Source organism: Protopterus annectens, chromosome 9.part0 (genome assembly GCF_019279795.1).
Source record: "Protopterus annectens isolate FY-2018-M chromosome 9.part0, PAN1.0, whole genome shotgun sequence".
Taxonomy (NCBI): domain Eukaryota; kingdom Metazoa; phylum Chordata; order Ceratodontiformes; family Protopteridae; genus Protopterus; species Protopterus annectens.
Genome location: NC_056743.1, coordinates 612,909,616 through 612,926,058, shown reverse-complemented (window position 1 = coordinate 612,926,058; position 16,443 = coordinate 612,909,616).

Sequence of the window (16,443 nt, the reverse complement as noted above, 5' to 3'; positions counted from 1 at the left end):
TTTGTTTTTACTTAGGTCACAATGCCTCCCACAGCTTTATATTCCACTTATTTCCTTTGTACTCTGCAATTGTATTTTTTACTTACACATTTACATGTTTCTAATGGAGGAAGGTTCTGTATTCCGATTATGTATGCATTGTTTTTATTTGTAAAATAATAAAAAAATATTTGGAAAAAAAAGAAAGAAATGTCCAGAACTAGTCTCCAGCCATTTTCTTTCTTTGGCACCAAAACATCCTAGAATAAAAACCTTTGCCCAACCTGGAAGGAGGAACAGTTCCTATTACCCCCTGAGACAACATGTGCTATAGATCAGGATGAAATAGAGGGGTTTGATTTGGCAGGTGTGGAAGAATTCTCTGGAAAGGACATGTTTCTTCCCATTGCTTTCTGTAACCTTGCTGAATGAACCTCAGAACCCATTATGTGAAACTATCTGTTGCCAAAGAGAAAAATGGAGATTCAGATTTTTTCAAAGGAGTAAGAAACTGCCAGGGGGATATCCCTTATATAGTCATTCTGCACTGTTTGAGTAGCATTTGTGGTGGGAGTTCCTGCTTTCCTTTCGGAACCTTCCTGCCATTGTTTTTAAATGTCTGTTTACCAACATTCTTCTGAGATTCTTTACTTTATTTCTTGACAAAATTGAATGAGGGAGCAGAAAATCCCCTGAAAACTAACTATTCAAAGAAGAATTTAAAATTAAATGTTTCTATCTTTTGAGAGGTTCATGAGAATGCAACTATGCAAACCTCCTCAACACAGTACCAGTGACAACAGCCCTGGATGTGGAATCTGCAGTCATATGCACATGCTAAACCACACAAAGCAGATTTTTCCTCACAGGAGACAGCTGCAGATAAAAAATATCCTCGTTCTTTCATGATTAGTCAAAATAATCTTTAACATGAGAGCCTGACAATTCAAAATTCTAAAAATTAAAGTTGCATGCAGAAGCATACACCTTATTCTCAACCTCAGCTGTTGTTTTACCATTGCTGTCATAAGGAGAATGATTAGAATTAATAAAAAGCTTGTCAGCAGCCGGATTACCTAAAAACTATAGCTGCTGGGTCGGGTCTGGGATGAGTGTATAAAAGCTTAAAAGATCAAGACACTTTGTACATTCTATCTGCTTTCTTAGGTGCAGCAGGCTGTCTATCAGGGAAACCACAGACTGTGACAAACACATTTTCCAAAGCAGACGGTTCTGGGAATTCCAGTTGTAACAACTCATAGTATTTTCTATGGGACTGAGAAATCTCAGTGTTCTCCTAATGAAAATATTGGCACATTCCAGAAATAGTACCAGAGAAAAATAATACCTCACGGGGGTATTCAGATATCATGCTTTCCTCAGAGGCTGTATCAGAAATCTGAGGAGAAAAACTTGCTTCTGTCACTTCCCATTCCTGCATTCCTGCCCATATTTAATTTCTTGAGTCTCTCCAGGAAAAGAGGAATCCCATTTTCTTTCAACAAAAAATACCCTATAAGTAGGGTCAATACCCTATACAAGACACTGACACCCTATAAGTAGAGTCAATACCCTATACAAGACACTGACACCCAATAAGTAGGGTCAATACCCTATACAAGACACTGACACCCTATAAGTAGGGTCGATACCCTATACAAGCCACTGACACCCTATAAGTAGGGTCAATACCCTATACAAGACACTGACACCCTATAAGTAGGGTCGATACCCTATACAAGCCACTGACACCCTATAAGTAGGGTCAATACCCTATACAAGACACTGACACCCTATAAGTAGGGTCAATACCCTATACAAGACACTGACACCCTATAAGTAGGGTCAATACCCTATACAAGACACTGACACCCTATAAGTAGGGTTGATACCCTATACAAGCCACTGACACCCTATAAGTAGGGTTAATACCCTATACAAGACACTGACACCCTATAAGTAGGGTCAATACCCTATACAAGCCACTGACACCCTATAAGTAGGGTCAATACCCTATACAAGACACTGACACCCTATAAGTAGGGTCAATACCCTATACAAGACACTGACACCCTATAAGTAGGGTCAATACCCTATACAAGACACTGATGACCTATAAGTAGGGTCAATACCCTATACAAGACACTGACACCCTATACGTAGGGTCAATACCCTATACAAGACACTGAGCTATAGTTGCTAAATTACTCCTGTCCAGTGGGACTGGTACAGAAGAAGATACATGTTTAGTTTGCTGGTTCTCTTTGCTAGGAAAATTAGGGGAAGTAGGTTTACAAATGGCAGTAGTAGCCTCCCTAGAGATATGGACAATATTCTAACTAAGCAAGGGCACCTTTCTCTTTCCTTTTTCCCAAGACTGAAAAAAAAGTGAATCTCCCTTGCCCATTGAGGGGACTCCAGTAGCTATGGAGGATGTGGCTAACCCTTGGTCTGTAGTAGTTGTATGTGCTGCACCAGAAAGATCCAAGGAAAAAGGTGAGTGGTCTGAGGAACCAGCTTTGGCCACAGCAGAGTCACTCACCTACATTGTGGCAAAATCTTTTTGGTTAACTTTTTCTTTTCATGGTTGAAAGAAGGACTAACTGTGGGACTAGTAGTTTGTTTCATAGTCAAACCAAAATTGATGCCTGTTCCCCAGGCAAACTAACAAGTACAAGCTGGTAAAATTTGGAAAAAATAAAAAATAAATTTTTCCCAATTAATACAAAGTAGAAAGTACTTCAACATATGCTACCAGCCGAAAGAAAAGTAAAAATAAATACAGTTTCTCCACAGAAAGGTGGACAGTAGTCTCTCCTTTGATAGTCACATTGCCACAGTAGTCAGGAAGTCCTTCTACATGGCACACCTCATCATAAAATGGTTCTCATCCAGGAAAAAAGAGGTCATTGTTCCACTCTACTTGTCACTCATTAGACCCATTATAGAGTACACTGCCCCTTTTGGAATGTACCTCACAAGACATCTGCAGCAGCTGGCAAGGCCACAGAAGTACCTCACAAAGAGGATTACTGGCCTCAAACAAATGCCCTACACTGACCGCCTCAAAAAACTCCAGCTTTACTCCGTAGCATATCGCTTACTCCGAGGTGATCTCTGCCTAACATATAAAGCTATGTCAAACCCAGAGCTGTTGGACATGCTATACCTAAAGAAATCCCAATCCCTCCAAGCTTCACACTCTAGGGACCTAAACCTTGTCACCACAATAAACAGGACATGCTGGAGGGATAGATTCCTGTCCCAGAGACTTCCAATACTCTGGAACAAGCTACCCATCTATGTCAAGCAAAGTTCTTCATTAGCACTCTTCAAGAAAAATCTTGATGAGTGAATGGGAAATAGGAAATACACCCCGTGGATCACTTCTGTGTCTCTGCTGGACAGTGGCACAGGAAAATAACTTTCTTGGGTGGCGTAAGCTATGGTACCTTGCTGGCTAGGCTTACATAGGTCCTTGGGCCGATAGCCTAGTACCTACCTATGAACCTGTGAACCTATGAACCTATGACAGAAACAAAAATGCACTCCCATTTAAAAGTACAGTTATGTCTCATAATGTGGTATTCATAGTCTGGGAGTTCACAGCTATGTAACAGTTATTTATGAAAAGTGCCATTAGAAGTATATATAGATATGTTAACTGCAGGGTATCTGCACTGAATAAAGAAAAGTGAAGTTAATTTGAAAAACTTGCCCACTTTGGGCAAAATCCTAAAGTACCTTAAATTGAGCATTATGTACATACAAAGCAGTACATAAAAGCTGTTGACTTCATTTGTAGCCCAGTTAGACAAACCCAGTCAACAAATATAAAATAAAATAAATAAATACATTTATTCTGATTGTTTACTTGTGCTAGAAATGCTTAAGGCAAACAGCAGACTACACAACTTTTATTATTAGCATCTAAAAAATAAAAGTCAAAATATTTTATATAACAGTATCCATATGTGGACACTCTGATGTTGCCATTAAGGACTGGAAAAGGGGAGATAAGACAGACTGAAATTTTGGTCTTCTTATCAGACTAGCTTGGAGTGCAGCATCTTCCTTAACAGGTGCTGCCATGTTTGGACCAGACAGAACCAGAATGAAGATAATATGAGCAGGGTTGTGGTTCACAAGTTTAGAAGCACTCCCTATGGGGATTAACACCACCTCAACCTAAATCAGTAAACAGCAGTGTCATTAGACCTGGTACTGTTATTATTGGCAAGTTTGGCTTAACCAAAAAATGTTTTTCACATGCATGATTTTTTTTTTCAAGGAATGCATTCACATTTCATTATTATGGTGGATAAAACCAGCATGCACCATCATTTTTCTTTTTATTGCTTATAATTGTTATTGTTCCTAACATTGCCTTAGCTATCTTTTTTGAAGTATTACACCTGAATGTCATTTATTCTTGCATTATAGCAGCAGTAATATTTTTGGAGGGTGCATACATGCATACTGCTATGTGTGATTACCAACTTTTATTAAGTACTGAGTGGTCTGAGATGAGAAGGTCTGTCAGATAGGCAGACATTACATTTAATGGTTGTGCAGACTGTAATAGATATTACTCTATTTTTTCTGAATATATTCAGATTTCAGCATATCTGAGGCTATCCTCATGCTCCTACAGTATGCTGGGGACTGCACTTGTGTGGATTGCAAAGTAGATAGGATTGCGACATTCCACTTTATGTAATGTATCTGTGGATGGTGGAGAAAAATTGTCAAATTTCACTATGAATCCCAAACAGACAACAGAATGCTTCATTAGCATAGGTTTGGATACATCATTCATCATTTATATCTCATTATGAGTTAATTTGCTTATGCTCATTTATTCAACAGGAATTAGAGTAAGTAACCTCTGTCATTTGCAGTTTAGCTGTACTCATTCGCACACAGCACAGAAAACTTTTATGTTTTCACATAATGACTATAAGTACCACTCATATTCCCAGTTTAGAAACACTTTCTTCAGCAGAAAAGTAAATTCAAATAATAAAATTTAAATTTGGAAGGTTGTCCCGAAGGGAACTTATCTGCTCAGCAATGTGAAAGCACAAGCTAACCGCTGATCCTTGAAAGCTCACACAGGAGCACTCTCTTTGGCAAAAGTAAAGCTCCGAAGGGCTTGGCATCCAAACCTGTCTTTTAGTCAACTCTGCTCAAGCTGTGTAAAGGTTTGTGCATATGGAAAGTGCCCTTAAACTTTGGAAGCTGGCTGGCTGTTAAACCTTTAACAGGATATAACCTATATAGCTTAGGTTACTGAAGCAATGATCAATATGATGAACAATTATACTGAACAATTTGTCAAACTTGTTGCCTTGACTTTGTGCATTACAATAAAAACATGTTATCATTGTATCAGATCTTCTATATGCTGGGTTACTATAGATTAGCATGGCCGTGGTGGTGCAACGGTTAATCCTGTTGTCTCACAGCAAGAGGCCCTCTGATTTCATTCTTGGCTGGAGTTCCTTCTGCGTGGAGTCTGCAGGTCCTCCCTGCGATTGACTGAACCTTAAAAGACATGCAGGTAGGTGTGTGAGTGTGTATGTGTGCCTTCTGTGAAGGTTGGGCACTGGGCTGGCAACTCTGCACTGTAAAAATCCACTACCAATCATAAGCGGACTGGTGATCTGCTGTGGCGACCCCTAACCTAGAAAAGCCAAAAGATTTTTATTGTCTCAAAAGATTTTCAGGTATATCTTAATATTCTTTAATACAGAAACAGTGCCACATTGACCAAGGTAAAGTTTATCTTTTGAAAACATGTGATTATCATGCCTGCACTCTTCTCAGCAGAGGACAAGTTTGATATTGTATACTGTTCAAAGTTGCCTTAACAAACTACTGAACATGTGGGTTTTACTGAAGAAGTTGTTATTCCAGTATGCAGATTGTATTATTTCACTTGCTGTAAGGCTAACAGAAGCTTATTCATGCATTTTGTATTGTTTCCAGAACGGTATTCTTCCTATGGTTAAGTGGTACTGACCTTAGCTCATTGGTTCCTGCATGGACTAAAAGCAGATTGTAATGTATCTTTTCATGAAGCAGTTTTGTTATCATACATTTTACATCTGACAGTTTTAAATTAGGTACAGTACGAACAGTAATATAGTTCTGTTTGCGGGGTTAAGCATTGAATCACTCAGGATTAACACTTCTTTGGCAATAGATAAGTTAGATGTATGCTGAAGGCATAGTGATATTTGGATTTCTAGAGACTTCCCACCTAGTACACATCTTTTTTTTCCCAATAAACATCCATATTAAATTATCACGTATGACATAAGCAATCTTACATTTATATAAATGAAAAACAACTTTGAAAACACATCTTTTGTATTTCTTTTGTGTGTGTGAATTAAATATCTGGTCATCAACAGTAGTATTACTAATATTTCTAAATCTTTTACTAACATCTCTATCCATTGTGACTTCATGACTGCAAGAAATGCAGTTTTCTCAGGATAAGAATAAATTGTGGCTTGTGCAGAGAGTACATTGTCACCCATTACATCATAAAGTAATTTGTGTATACTCACATTGGTCAGCCTGACTAGGGTTTCTTTTATCTAAAGTCCTGACATCATCAGGACAGCCAGTCTGATCAGTTATCTTAATGATGTCTGAGCAGAGTGAGTCTGGCACTTTCATATGGACAAAATGGAAAACACTGTAAGTTTTAGGACTATTACTTGCGTCTATATTCAGCTACTGAAATTAAATATCTGTGAACTGCTAAATAGCAAAACTAAGACATTGAAACTTAACATTACTGAATGCAGATTACATCGGAAAATCATTCATTGAATGGCCATAGTTTGCCAACATCGTCATTGCAACCAACTAAGGTAGGAGACTGAGCCCCCTTACCCACAACTATATATACTAACTCTGAGATCATACTACAGTATGGAAAAGAGAACATTTAAAAGGTTTCCTTCACTTATCTTATGCATCACTTTACTTCCTGGTTGATGGCTGACTATGGCCATTCAGTGACTGATGTTTCAAAATTATCCATGTTTGGTAATGTTATATTCCGATTTTTATATGTTCAATATTTAGATTTTCGTGGATATTTCATTTTGGTAGCTGAACATGGACCCCTTTACTTCTGAGTATGTCTTCACATAAAGTCTGTTTACAATTTGGGACACCCTGTTGTGGTGGATCTAACAAGTGGGAATTGCAAACTTCATGTGTATCTGAATGCATTGTTAAAAGAGACAAAGACATGTGGGTGTTTGTTTTCATTCATGTTTATCATGCTTGATTGAAGTAAAGTTACACCACTAATAGCTTTGCATATTGTTTCTATCTTTTTTTGTTGGGATTCAAATCCTTTCCTATCTTTTTCCTTTTCTAGAAACTTTTGAGTGAGTTATAATGCGTGTTATGTTATTTAGCCTTTCTTAAGACTTTTAGACTTTGTTGATTGTAGGCAGCTGAGTCTGTAAGGTGAATTTGCACCACCCCATCTGTTAGTATACCACACATCTAACAAATTCAGTAATACTTTTTACTGCTGAAAATTTATTTCATGGACACAAAGGTTGATCACTTAATTTCTTACCCCCAAAATATGAGTTCCTTTAATTTAACGCAGTTATTGCTGAGAGTAATGTCAGGTGATAAATAATTAATAGATGCTCCACAGCAACAACATTAGCAAGATTCTTGTTTTTAAGTAGGTCTTCCAACACATAAGAATTAAGTCAATTCATTCTACTTTAATAAATATAACAAGTCAAAGAATCATAATACTAGAACATTAATTTGGTATATTTTAGGTCAATCTTGAGTGCAAAGACTGCAAAATTAGCAGAAAATAGAATAAATAAATAGAAAACAACAATAAGTGGATCAAAATTCACCCCCTACTGTACTGACAGTGCACAAATCAATGACAAACTGTTCCATACATATACTATACATATCTTTATTCCATGCATTCATTGTATATATTTACTGCAAGGTATGGATTATTTCCAGATTGCTACAAATTAGACCTCAATGAATTTGAGATCCTATTTGCCTAATTTATATATTTTGACCTGCTTAGTAGCTACTCATGCCACAGAAAAAAGTAAGAGAACATTTTTAGGAATCACACATTTGAAGGGATGTTACCAACAGTGTATGAGACTGCAAAGGAGCAGTGCTAAACAGGGCACACAACTCAGGTGATCAAAACCCATTTTATTCATCCCTGTCAAATCCTAGTAGTAACTTGACTTCATAGTTATTTACCGTGCCATTATTGCAACATATACATCACGTTTCACAAAGGTACAATGCACATCTCAGTGGATTCAAAAGCCTGACAACCTGACTCATCTTATCTTGACCTGGATATTACCTACTGTTGCCACAGAAGACCTTAAAATGCAATTATCAGAAAGTGCACATTTCAAAGGTAGTATTGCAACAGTGTGGAAAATTACAACTGAGCTATGTTAAACAGACTCCATTAATCAGGGGATCAAAACTCTCCATATACCTCACTGATAAGTTAAATGTCACAACAGAAGTACAAGAAGTCCTGGAAGCTGTTACAAGTTTTTTTCTTTCTGTCATATATTGAGGGTAAGCTTACTCATATGACAGTCACCAACACATTAGTACTGCTGAAGGAATTTTCCCTGTTTTTGCCTTAGAAGGAGATATGTCCTTTATTGTTTCTTATATATTGATAGTTGCTCTCTGACATTGTTGTGCAACATTTGAACTCAGAAAGAGGACTTTTATTTTATAGGTTCATAGGTTGGTACTAGACTATCAGCCCTAGGGCCTATATAAGCCTAGCCATAACAATTCCATGGATATTTCTTCCCAGAATATTTACTTCACTGGTCCCCTGTCTAGCAGAGTGACTGACGTGATCCCTGGGGTGAATTTCATATCTCTCATCCAATCGTCAAGGTTCCTTTTGAAGAGGGCCAAAGAGGTGCTCAGCTTGACATGTATGGGCAGTCTGTTCCAGAGTATGGGGAGTCTCTGGGTCAGGAACCTATCCCTTCAGCATGTTTTGTTCATTGTGGTGGCCAGGTTTAGATCCCTGGAGTGTGTGTCTCTGAGGGATTGGGATTTCTTTAAGTGTAGCATGTCCAACAGCACTGGGTTTGACATGGCCTTGTATGTTAAGCAGAGATCGCCTCTGAGTAGGTGATATGTGACAGTACTGCTGGAGTTTTTGAGATGGTCAGCATAGGGCATCAGCTTTAGGCCTGTGATTCTTTTAGTAAGGTATTTCTGTGGCCTTTACAGTTCTTGCAGATGTCTTGTGAGGTACATACCAAACGTGGTGTTGTTCTCTATAATGGGTCTAATGAGGGATGAGTACAGTGGGACAATGACCTCCTTTTTTCTGGATGAAAAGCCCTTAGTGATGAGGTGTGCCACATAGAAGGAATTTCTGACTGTTGTGGCTATGTGGTTATTGAAGGTGAGACCACTGTCCACCTGTGTCCCTAAGTCCCTTATCACACTTTTGGTGTTTACTGTACTGCCACTTATGTGGTAATTCATGAGTACATGGTTTATCCCAAAGGGAATAACTATACATTTCTTGGCACTGAGCTTGAGCCCATGGCTCTGACACCAAGCATCTGTTTCTGTAAGGCACTTTTGTAGACTATCCACATAATTTGGGGATTCAATAATGGCTCCCAGTTTGCAGTCATCTGCGAACTTTGTTAGCCAGAGTCCCTTAGTGCTGGCCTGTACAACTCCTTTGTCCAACAGTTCTTGGAATTCATAAATTCCAATGCCCTGGACCCACTAATCCATAGTCCTAACAGGGGGCTACTAGCCTGGAGGTGTGAATATCTTTGGTGAATATGGACACTCCTCTGCCTTTAGTGCTTCGGTCCTGGTTTGGTGGCCAAAAAGTGTGGTAAGAGTTGTAGCCTGGTATTGCAGGGGTGCTCTCAGGAGCCTTGAACCAGGTCTCAGTTACTGCACAGATATCAATGTTCTCCATTTTTAGGAGTGCCTGGAGAGAATGCATTTTATAATTCTCTTTGGGCATGTTTGTGATGTGACAAATGTGTTACTTAAGATTAAATGGCACAATAGGGCATGATAGCTATTTTTTCAGACTGATGCAGGTACATCTCACTTGAATAGAGCCCTACTTGCTTAAGTGATATGCTCCAGATCACTACAGTATCATGTCAATCCACGGAAGAACTCATAGTGCATGTGTCTGACAACTCACAGTTAAAGGGAATTTTCAAAAGAGAAATCACAAGGCAAAAGAAATAGGCATTGAGCAGGGTAGAGGTGGGTGATGGGGGAAGATACAGCTCACTGGACTGTAACCTATACCTTTCATAGTTATATTCTTCATATCAGTATCTTATCTAAGACTGCAAAAAGGTTATCTATATGGAGTCATAAGTGAGACATATCAGTAAATGTATACTATTTACAGCCCGATATCAAGAAACAGAATCTTCAGATGTTTTGAACCCAAGAGTTTATTATTCTCCATAGTAGTGTATTTCTAAGTAGACCTAATGAAGCTGTTACACTGCCAGAACTGAGTAATAAATAACAATGAAATGTGGAGCATTCGCAGAGTTTAAAACAACATATGAGCAACATTGCAATATAACACTCCACACAGTGTGTTGTCACAGTACTAATTAGTCATAAGTTTTATTGAAGGCATTTGATTAACAGCATTGTTCATTGCTTAGCACACTGGCATGGTTCACTACAAAATCTATGCACAGACCCACAAACTTTTCATTGTTTTGCCATTGGGTAAGAAGTACCAGTTTTCTATAGTTACATGTTGTTCTGCCTTCACTGGCGCACACTGTATGAAAGAAAGGTGTAGAAACGTGTTTTGTTTTCTTTTATTAATAATTTTCTTAAGTCCTCTATAGGTATGTGTGTAGTGTGCTTATCTAATTTTGCACCATCTTAAAGTATGAGAATATGAGTAAATTACAAATATGCAGGATGAAGGCATGCTGAATTCAAAGAAATACTCCACTAGCGCTGAACCCATGACTGTCATTGTGATATTCTCCATATTATCGTATTAGGTAGGCTAGCCACTGAAAAAGTCAAATTGCACAGGGCTAATGAGGCACACACACCATGGAAATGTTGAACATTTCTATACTGCAAACTCAACTTTGTAGAATACCATATAATACTCCAGTATTTTGGAAACATCTCCCAAAGACAATGTTCTGTTACAGTATAAATGGTGTGATAATTACTTTGAACCAGTAAAGGAGGTAGAGTGAAAGCATTAACTATGATCGTTTTTTTTTATTAACTTATTATAGAGATAATGAAACTGAAATGCATATATCCATTTTGTTCGAAAGTGCAAAAGTCACAAACATAATTTACATATTAATGACAGAAATCTTTCATTTCATGATAATATATCACATAGCAGCATCAAAAAATTAAATGAGAATGGATTTGAACATGATTATGCCACAGACATTTCCTAAGCAGAGTATTATCTCTGTGTGCCGCATAAACTTTCATAGGGAATGGATAAATAAGACACCTTTCATGAAAAAACAGGATAGCCAGGTATGCCAGTGAAGCTCAAAGAAGAAAGGCATAAACATTTCAGGCATGGATTACAGTTGCATACTGAAAAAAATGTGCAACGTCTCACCCCCAGTGGATTAGAACCCTACACCCAGTGCACTGACTTGGACTTCTCACATCATTAATATGATGAGTCTTGGGAAGCAGTTACAGAGAACAGAAGCACCTTATTTCACTTTCACTTATATGAAAATTGCTCACTGATGCACATAGATGATCAGCTCAGGTGCGAGCCTGATGGCAAATTCTTTGTGCATGCATGGGAATTTTCTTCAGTTTTAACATGGGGAGAGAAAAATCATTTTCCTGTGGTCATTAATGACCGGTGACATTGCTATATGCCAACCTATCCACAATTTCTGAGTACTGAATCTGGAATTTTTGGACATGTGTGCGTTGTATTATTATTATTTTTTATTAGAGTAAATGTTGGAAATGGGAGTATAGAAAAGAGACGAAAAGATAAAGCAGTGGAGGATAGAAAAGGAGGTAAGCAATTCATGAATGATCAGAAAGGAGGTGGGATAGGATCGTATCTTTTGACTTCTTATTTGCATGATGGAGGCCAAAAAATATAATAAAGGTATTGTACTATTATGTCTCCAGAGATGCTGCATGGAAGTCCTCCTTCCCTCTGTTTGCTGTTGAGCATAAAAACTTAAGAGTGACTCCAGCTACATATGGTTAGGTATGAGATGACATCTTCCTTCAACTTGACATAATAAGCTTCCAGAGCATGCACAGAGACTACAGCAGCTGCTCAGGCATGTGCATGGCATCGTGTACAACTCTGCATGATGTTATTATATTGTCTCATCACAAAATGTTATTTTGATATTTTACTTGAAAGAGCTTTAATTGGAATAATCACTGCAGCCAAAGGGGGATTTGCATGATCTAAGTGCTATTGCATCACCATCTTGTCATCAATCTAGAGAAGAAGTCAATTGACTTGAATCTCACAAAAAGACTTTTTAATACATAGCAATTATCTGCTTACATAAGGTATGTGTTATGCTTCACAATACTTATTTGTCCAAGGCTACCTTTTTGTGTAATGTGTACCATGAGGCTTAGAGCCCCCATACTTTTAGTGCATGTACTGGTGTATTAGGGCTGCTGCCTAAATGGGTAAATTAGCCTTTGAACCATATTGGCAGGTGCCTTACAGTAATTGTGTAGCAGAATAAATGGTGACAAACACCAATAAAAAGTGTTTTGTGACAAACATATGATTTAGAGATATAGATTTTCTGCACGTTTAGACTACTGTGCATGCGCTTATTACGTTACCTACTAGGTTAATTGCAATAACTTTTTGGGGGGTGAGTTTGCAAGTAGCACACAAGTGATGGCTGCCTTTCAGATAATTGTTTGTTGAATACAGGAATATTAGTGTCAAGACCACATAAGTGTAGCAGATGGTTTATAACTGTGTTAGTAGTTTGAAGAACCATGTAAGACCGCAGATGGTTCTTTTAGCATTTTACATACCAAATAAACTATACATAAGACACTAGCAGACAAGGGTACATCCACCTGCAAGCCTAGGTTCACAGACCCTGAGAAAGAGGTGGTACTGGAAGCCACTTATCTCCATGGTGATGGATTTCTGCTGTGCATGCTGCAGGCTGGCCTTTCCTTGTCTATGTATTGTGAGAAGTTGTGAGCAAGGTCAGTGTTATGGGTTGGCATGAGCATAATTATGCAATGCTACACTGCTTAATTACAGATATGTGCTGACACCCACAGAGCAGATGCCATTGCACTGGAATGAAGAGCAGTAGGTGGGTGGCCATCTACAGGACGTCCAGTTTCACAGACACAGAGAGTTCCTCTTCTACAATTGTATTGTTACCACCTCCAAAGAGTTCCACAGTTTGGTGATGGATGCTGGGGCCAAACTAGTTAGGACACTGAGAATGTCCAATGTTGATATCCCAGGTATGTAATTGCACTATACGTATGTGGTCCTAATTGTACCTGTTGCTCACATTATAGTTTAAAATACCCCTTTCACTTGTGCCATAGTGGTACATTGGAATCTAGATGTAACCTACATCAGTATGAGGTATGGGCAGGGCTATGACTATGTATCATAGCTGCATATTTGTGAGGATAGCGGCAGTGGTCAGAAAAGCCTTTTACTTGGTTCAGCTCATAAGTAAAGGGATTGCATCCAGAAAAAAGGAGGTTATTACCACTCTATACTCCTCCCACATCAGACTAATAATTGAGTATAATGCCCCATTTGGTATGTACCTCTCCAAACATCTGCACCAACAGGAAAGGCCTCAGGAAAAACCTCACAAAGAGAATCCATGGCCTCCAAAACCTGTCCTATGTGGACAGGCTCTAATCGCTGTCACTCCTCCTCAGTATTATACAGATTGCTCAGAGGTGATCTGTGTCTCGGCTGCAAGGCAATCTCAGACTCTGCCCTACTAGAGATGCTTCATATCCATAAGTCTAACTCCTCTCACATTACCTGCTCAGAAAGCCTGAATCTAGTATGCAACATCAACTAAACCTGCTGGAGAGATAAGTTTGTCTCCCAAAGGCTGTGCCATCGCTGGAATAGACTTATCATGCACGTCAAACAGGGCATGTCGCTGACCCTCTTCAAATGCAACCTTGATGAATGGATGGGAAAACACAAATTTGTTCCAGCTGTTCCACCTGTATCCCCTCATTGACAGGGGTGACATGTGCTGACTGAGGTTTATTTCTGGGGATAAACTCTTGGCTAGGCTTGCAAGGGCCCCAGAGCCATTAGCCTAGTAACCTCCTATGATCCTATAATCCTATTATATCAGTTGCATGCTTAATTTTGGAAATGGGTCATAATTACACTGGATATACTTTGTTTTGGTTTATTTACTATTGAATTGTTTTCCATTACCAGTACTATGGAACAACCCTGTCTGATGTTGGAGGATCTTTAGCCTCTCATAATGATGGCAGGGATGACATGGCACAGTCTGAGGGTGAAGAGTGTGTTGAAAATGGGGAGTTTGACTCCCACAACCCCTTCTCAGAGTACAGAAACAGTTTCTATGCCTGTACATACCCAGGGCACACTACCAACTGAGAGTGGTCAGGTTAATGGGAACACCAAAGATCAGGGTAGTGTGGTTGTCTTCACTAGAGACTCACCTGAATCCGCCTCTTGTCATTGTGGGCAGGGTGATTCACACAGGGGGGTGGGTACTGGTGCTCACTAGAAGTATTGTTCCTGCCCTTCCCCTGAGGTTGGTGTATCATTAGCTGACACCCAATGCATGTGAAGATCCATCATGAAAGTACTGGATATTTCCTTCAGAACCTTGGCAGAAGTGGTAAGTGTAATCCAGACTGTGCATGCAGACATATGGGAGTGCATGAACCGTATTTGTGATTTGTTGGATAGACTGAATCACACATTGAAACATACAGTGCCTTTCCTGGAACTTCATTCAAATTTGAGTGTCCTTCCTTGTAGCTGGTCATGTGCTTTGTCCATGGATGTTGGTAGACCTAGCCATGGATGAGTGAGTTCCCTTTCCTGCAGTGATAACACTTTGACATCAACATTAGTTGCAGACGTGTCTAGACCCAGTAGAAGTCATACCAGTGGTTATGCTAATGCTGGCACATCCTCTAGCTGATGCCCAGTCATGATCAGGTAGCACAGCAACATTGAGCCAAGGTCTTGAGACAACCAGTGCAACTCCTGGCAGAGCCAGAATTCATGGCCAGAGACATCCAAGGGAAGTTGGGCAGTCAATAACACATGGTCCAGATAGGTCCTGTAAGCCAAAGGATGGAGATGCACCATGTGCTGAGGCTGTGTCTTCACAGACATGCACACATGCACACCAGCACTGCCCATAGCACATCTCATACTTTTATTGACCCTGGTCATTCACATCAAACCCCTCCTCTCAATTCTGAAAGTTCACCAGCATGTAATTGCTATTATAATACAGCACCATGTTGCTACTCACACACTTCTTTTTGAAAGCTATGCATTACTGTACATCATCCCCCACTTGTGAAAATGAAGAAACTGTGCCCTGCCCTGTGTACATTGTTACATGGGTAACCTAGATCTGTTGCAAAGTATGGTATCTTATGCATGAATAAGGGAGTATTATATTTTGTTTGCATGATTTGTGTATCTACTTTATTGTTGTTTCTTTAGGTAATGGGTTCCCACCTGTCCAAATTACTGTAAGCGTGCCCTGTAGTTTGTACAAAGATTATTGGGTTACTTACATCTGATGTGCAGCATAGCCAGGCCATGCATGGTTAAGCATAGTCTGCTGGTTTTGTAGGTATAATTTTCCTGTATGTATCTGTTTTGCTCCTGTATAATTATGTTTCAAAACTATGTGCAGTCCATTGCCTCTTTGCTAGTGCCAGTGTGTACTTTGCCCATTGGTTATGGACATCCCCTGTTGTTTCTCCTTCTCCGAGTGCTCATCAATGTCATCTGCTGCCCATGGTGATGGGAACTGTAGCCCCTGCATGAAAGCTGAATCATTATGAGTTTTAATTGATGACAAAGACAATATTTGAAATGACAGACAAACACACATGGTACAATTAAACTTTACAAATTACTAGGGTGAAGCAGGACCAAAATGTTGGTTAATAATTTATTGCAAGAATTTGTAGAGAGGAAATGCAACAGATGAATGGAATCTGAGTGCTGTGTTACCATGAGATCCAAATACACAGTCCATGTCCTATTTTCAGGTGGTGGAACAGGCTTGGGGAAATAAAGACAAGTCCTTGGTGGGGATGGAACTCTTGTGCCCAAACTCCATGGTGTATCAGGTATCACTTGTTTTCTGT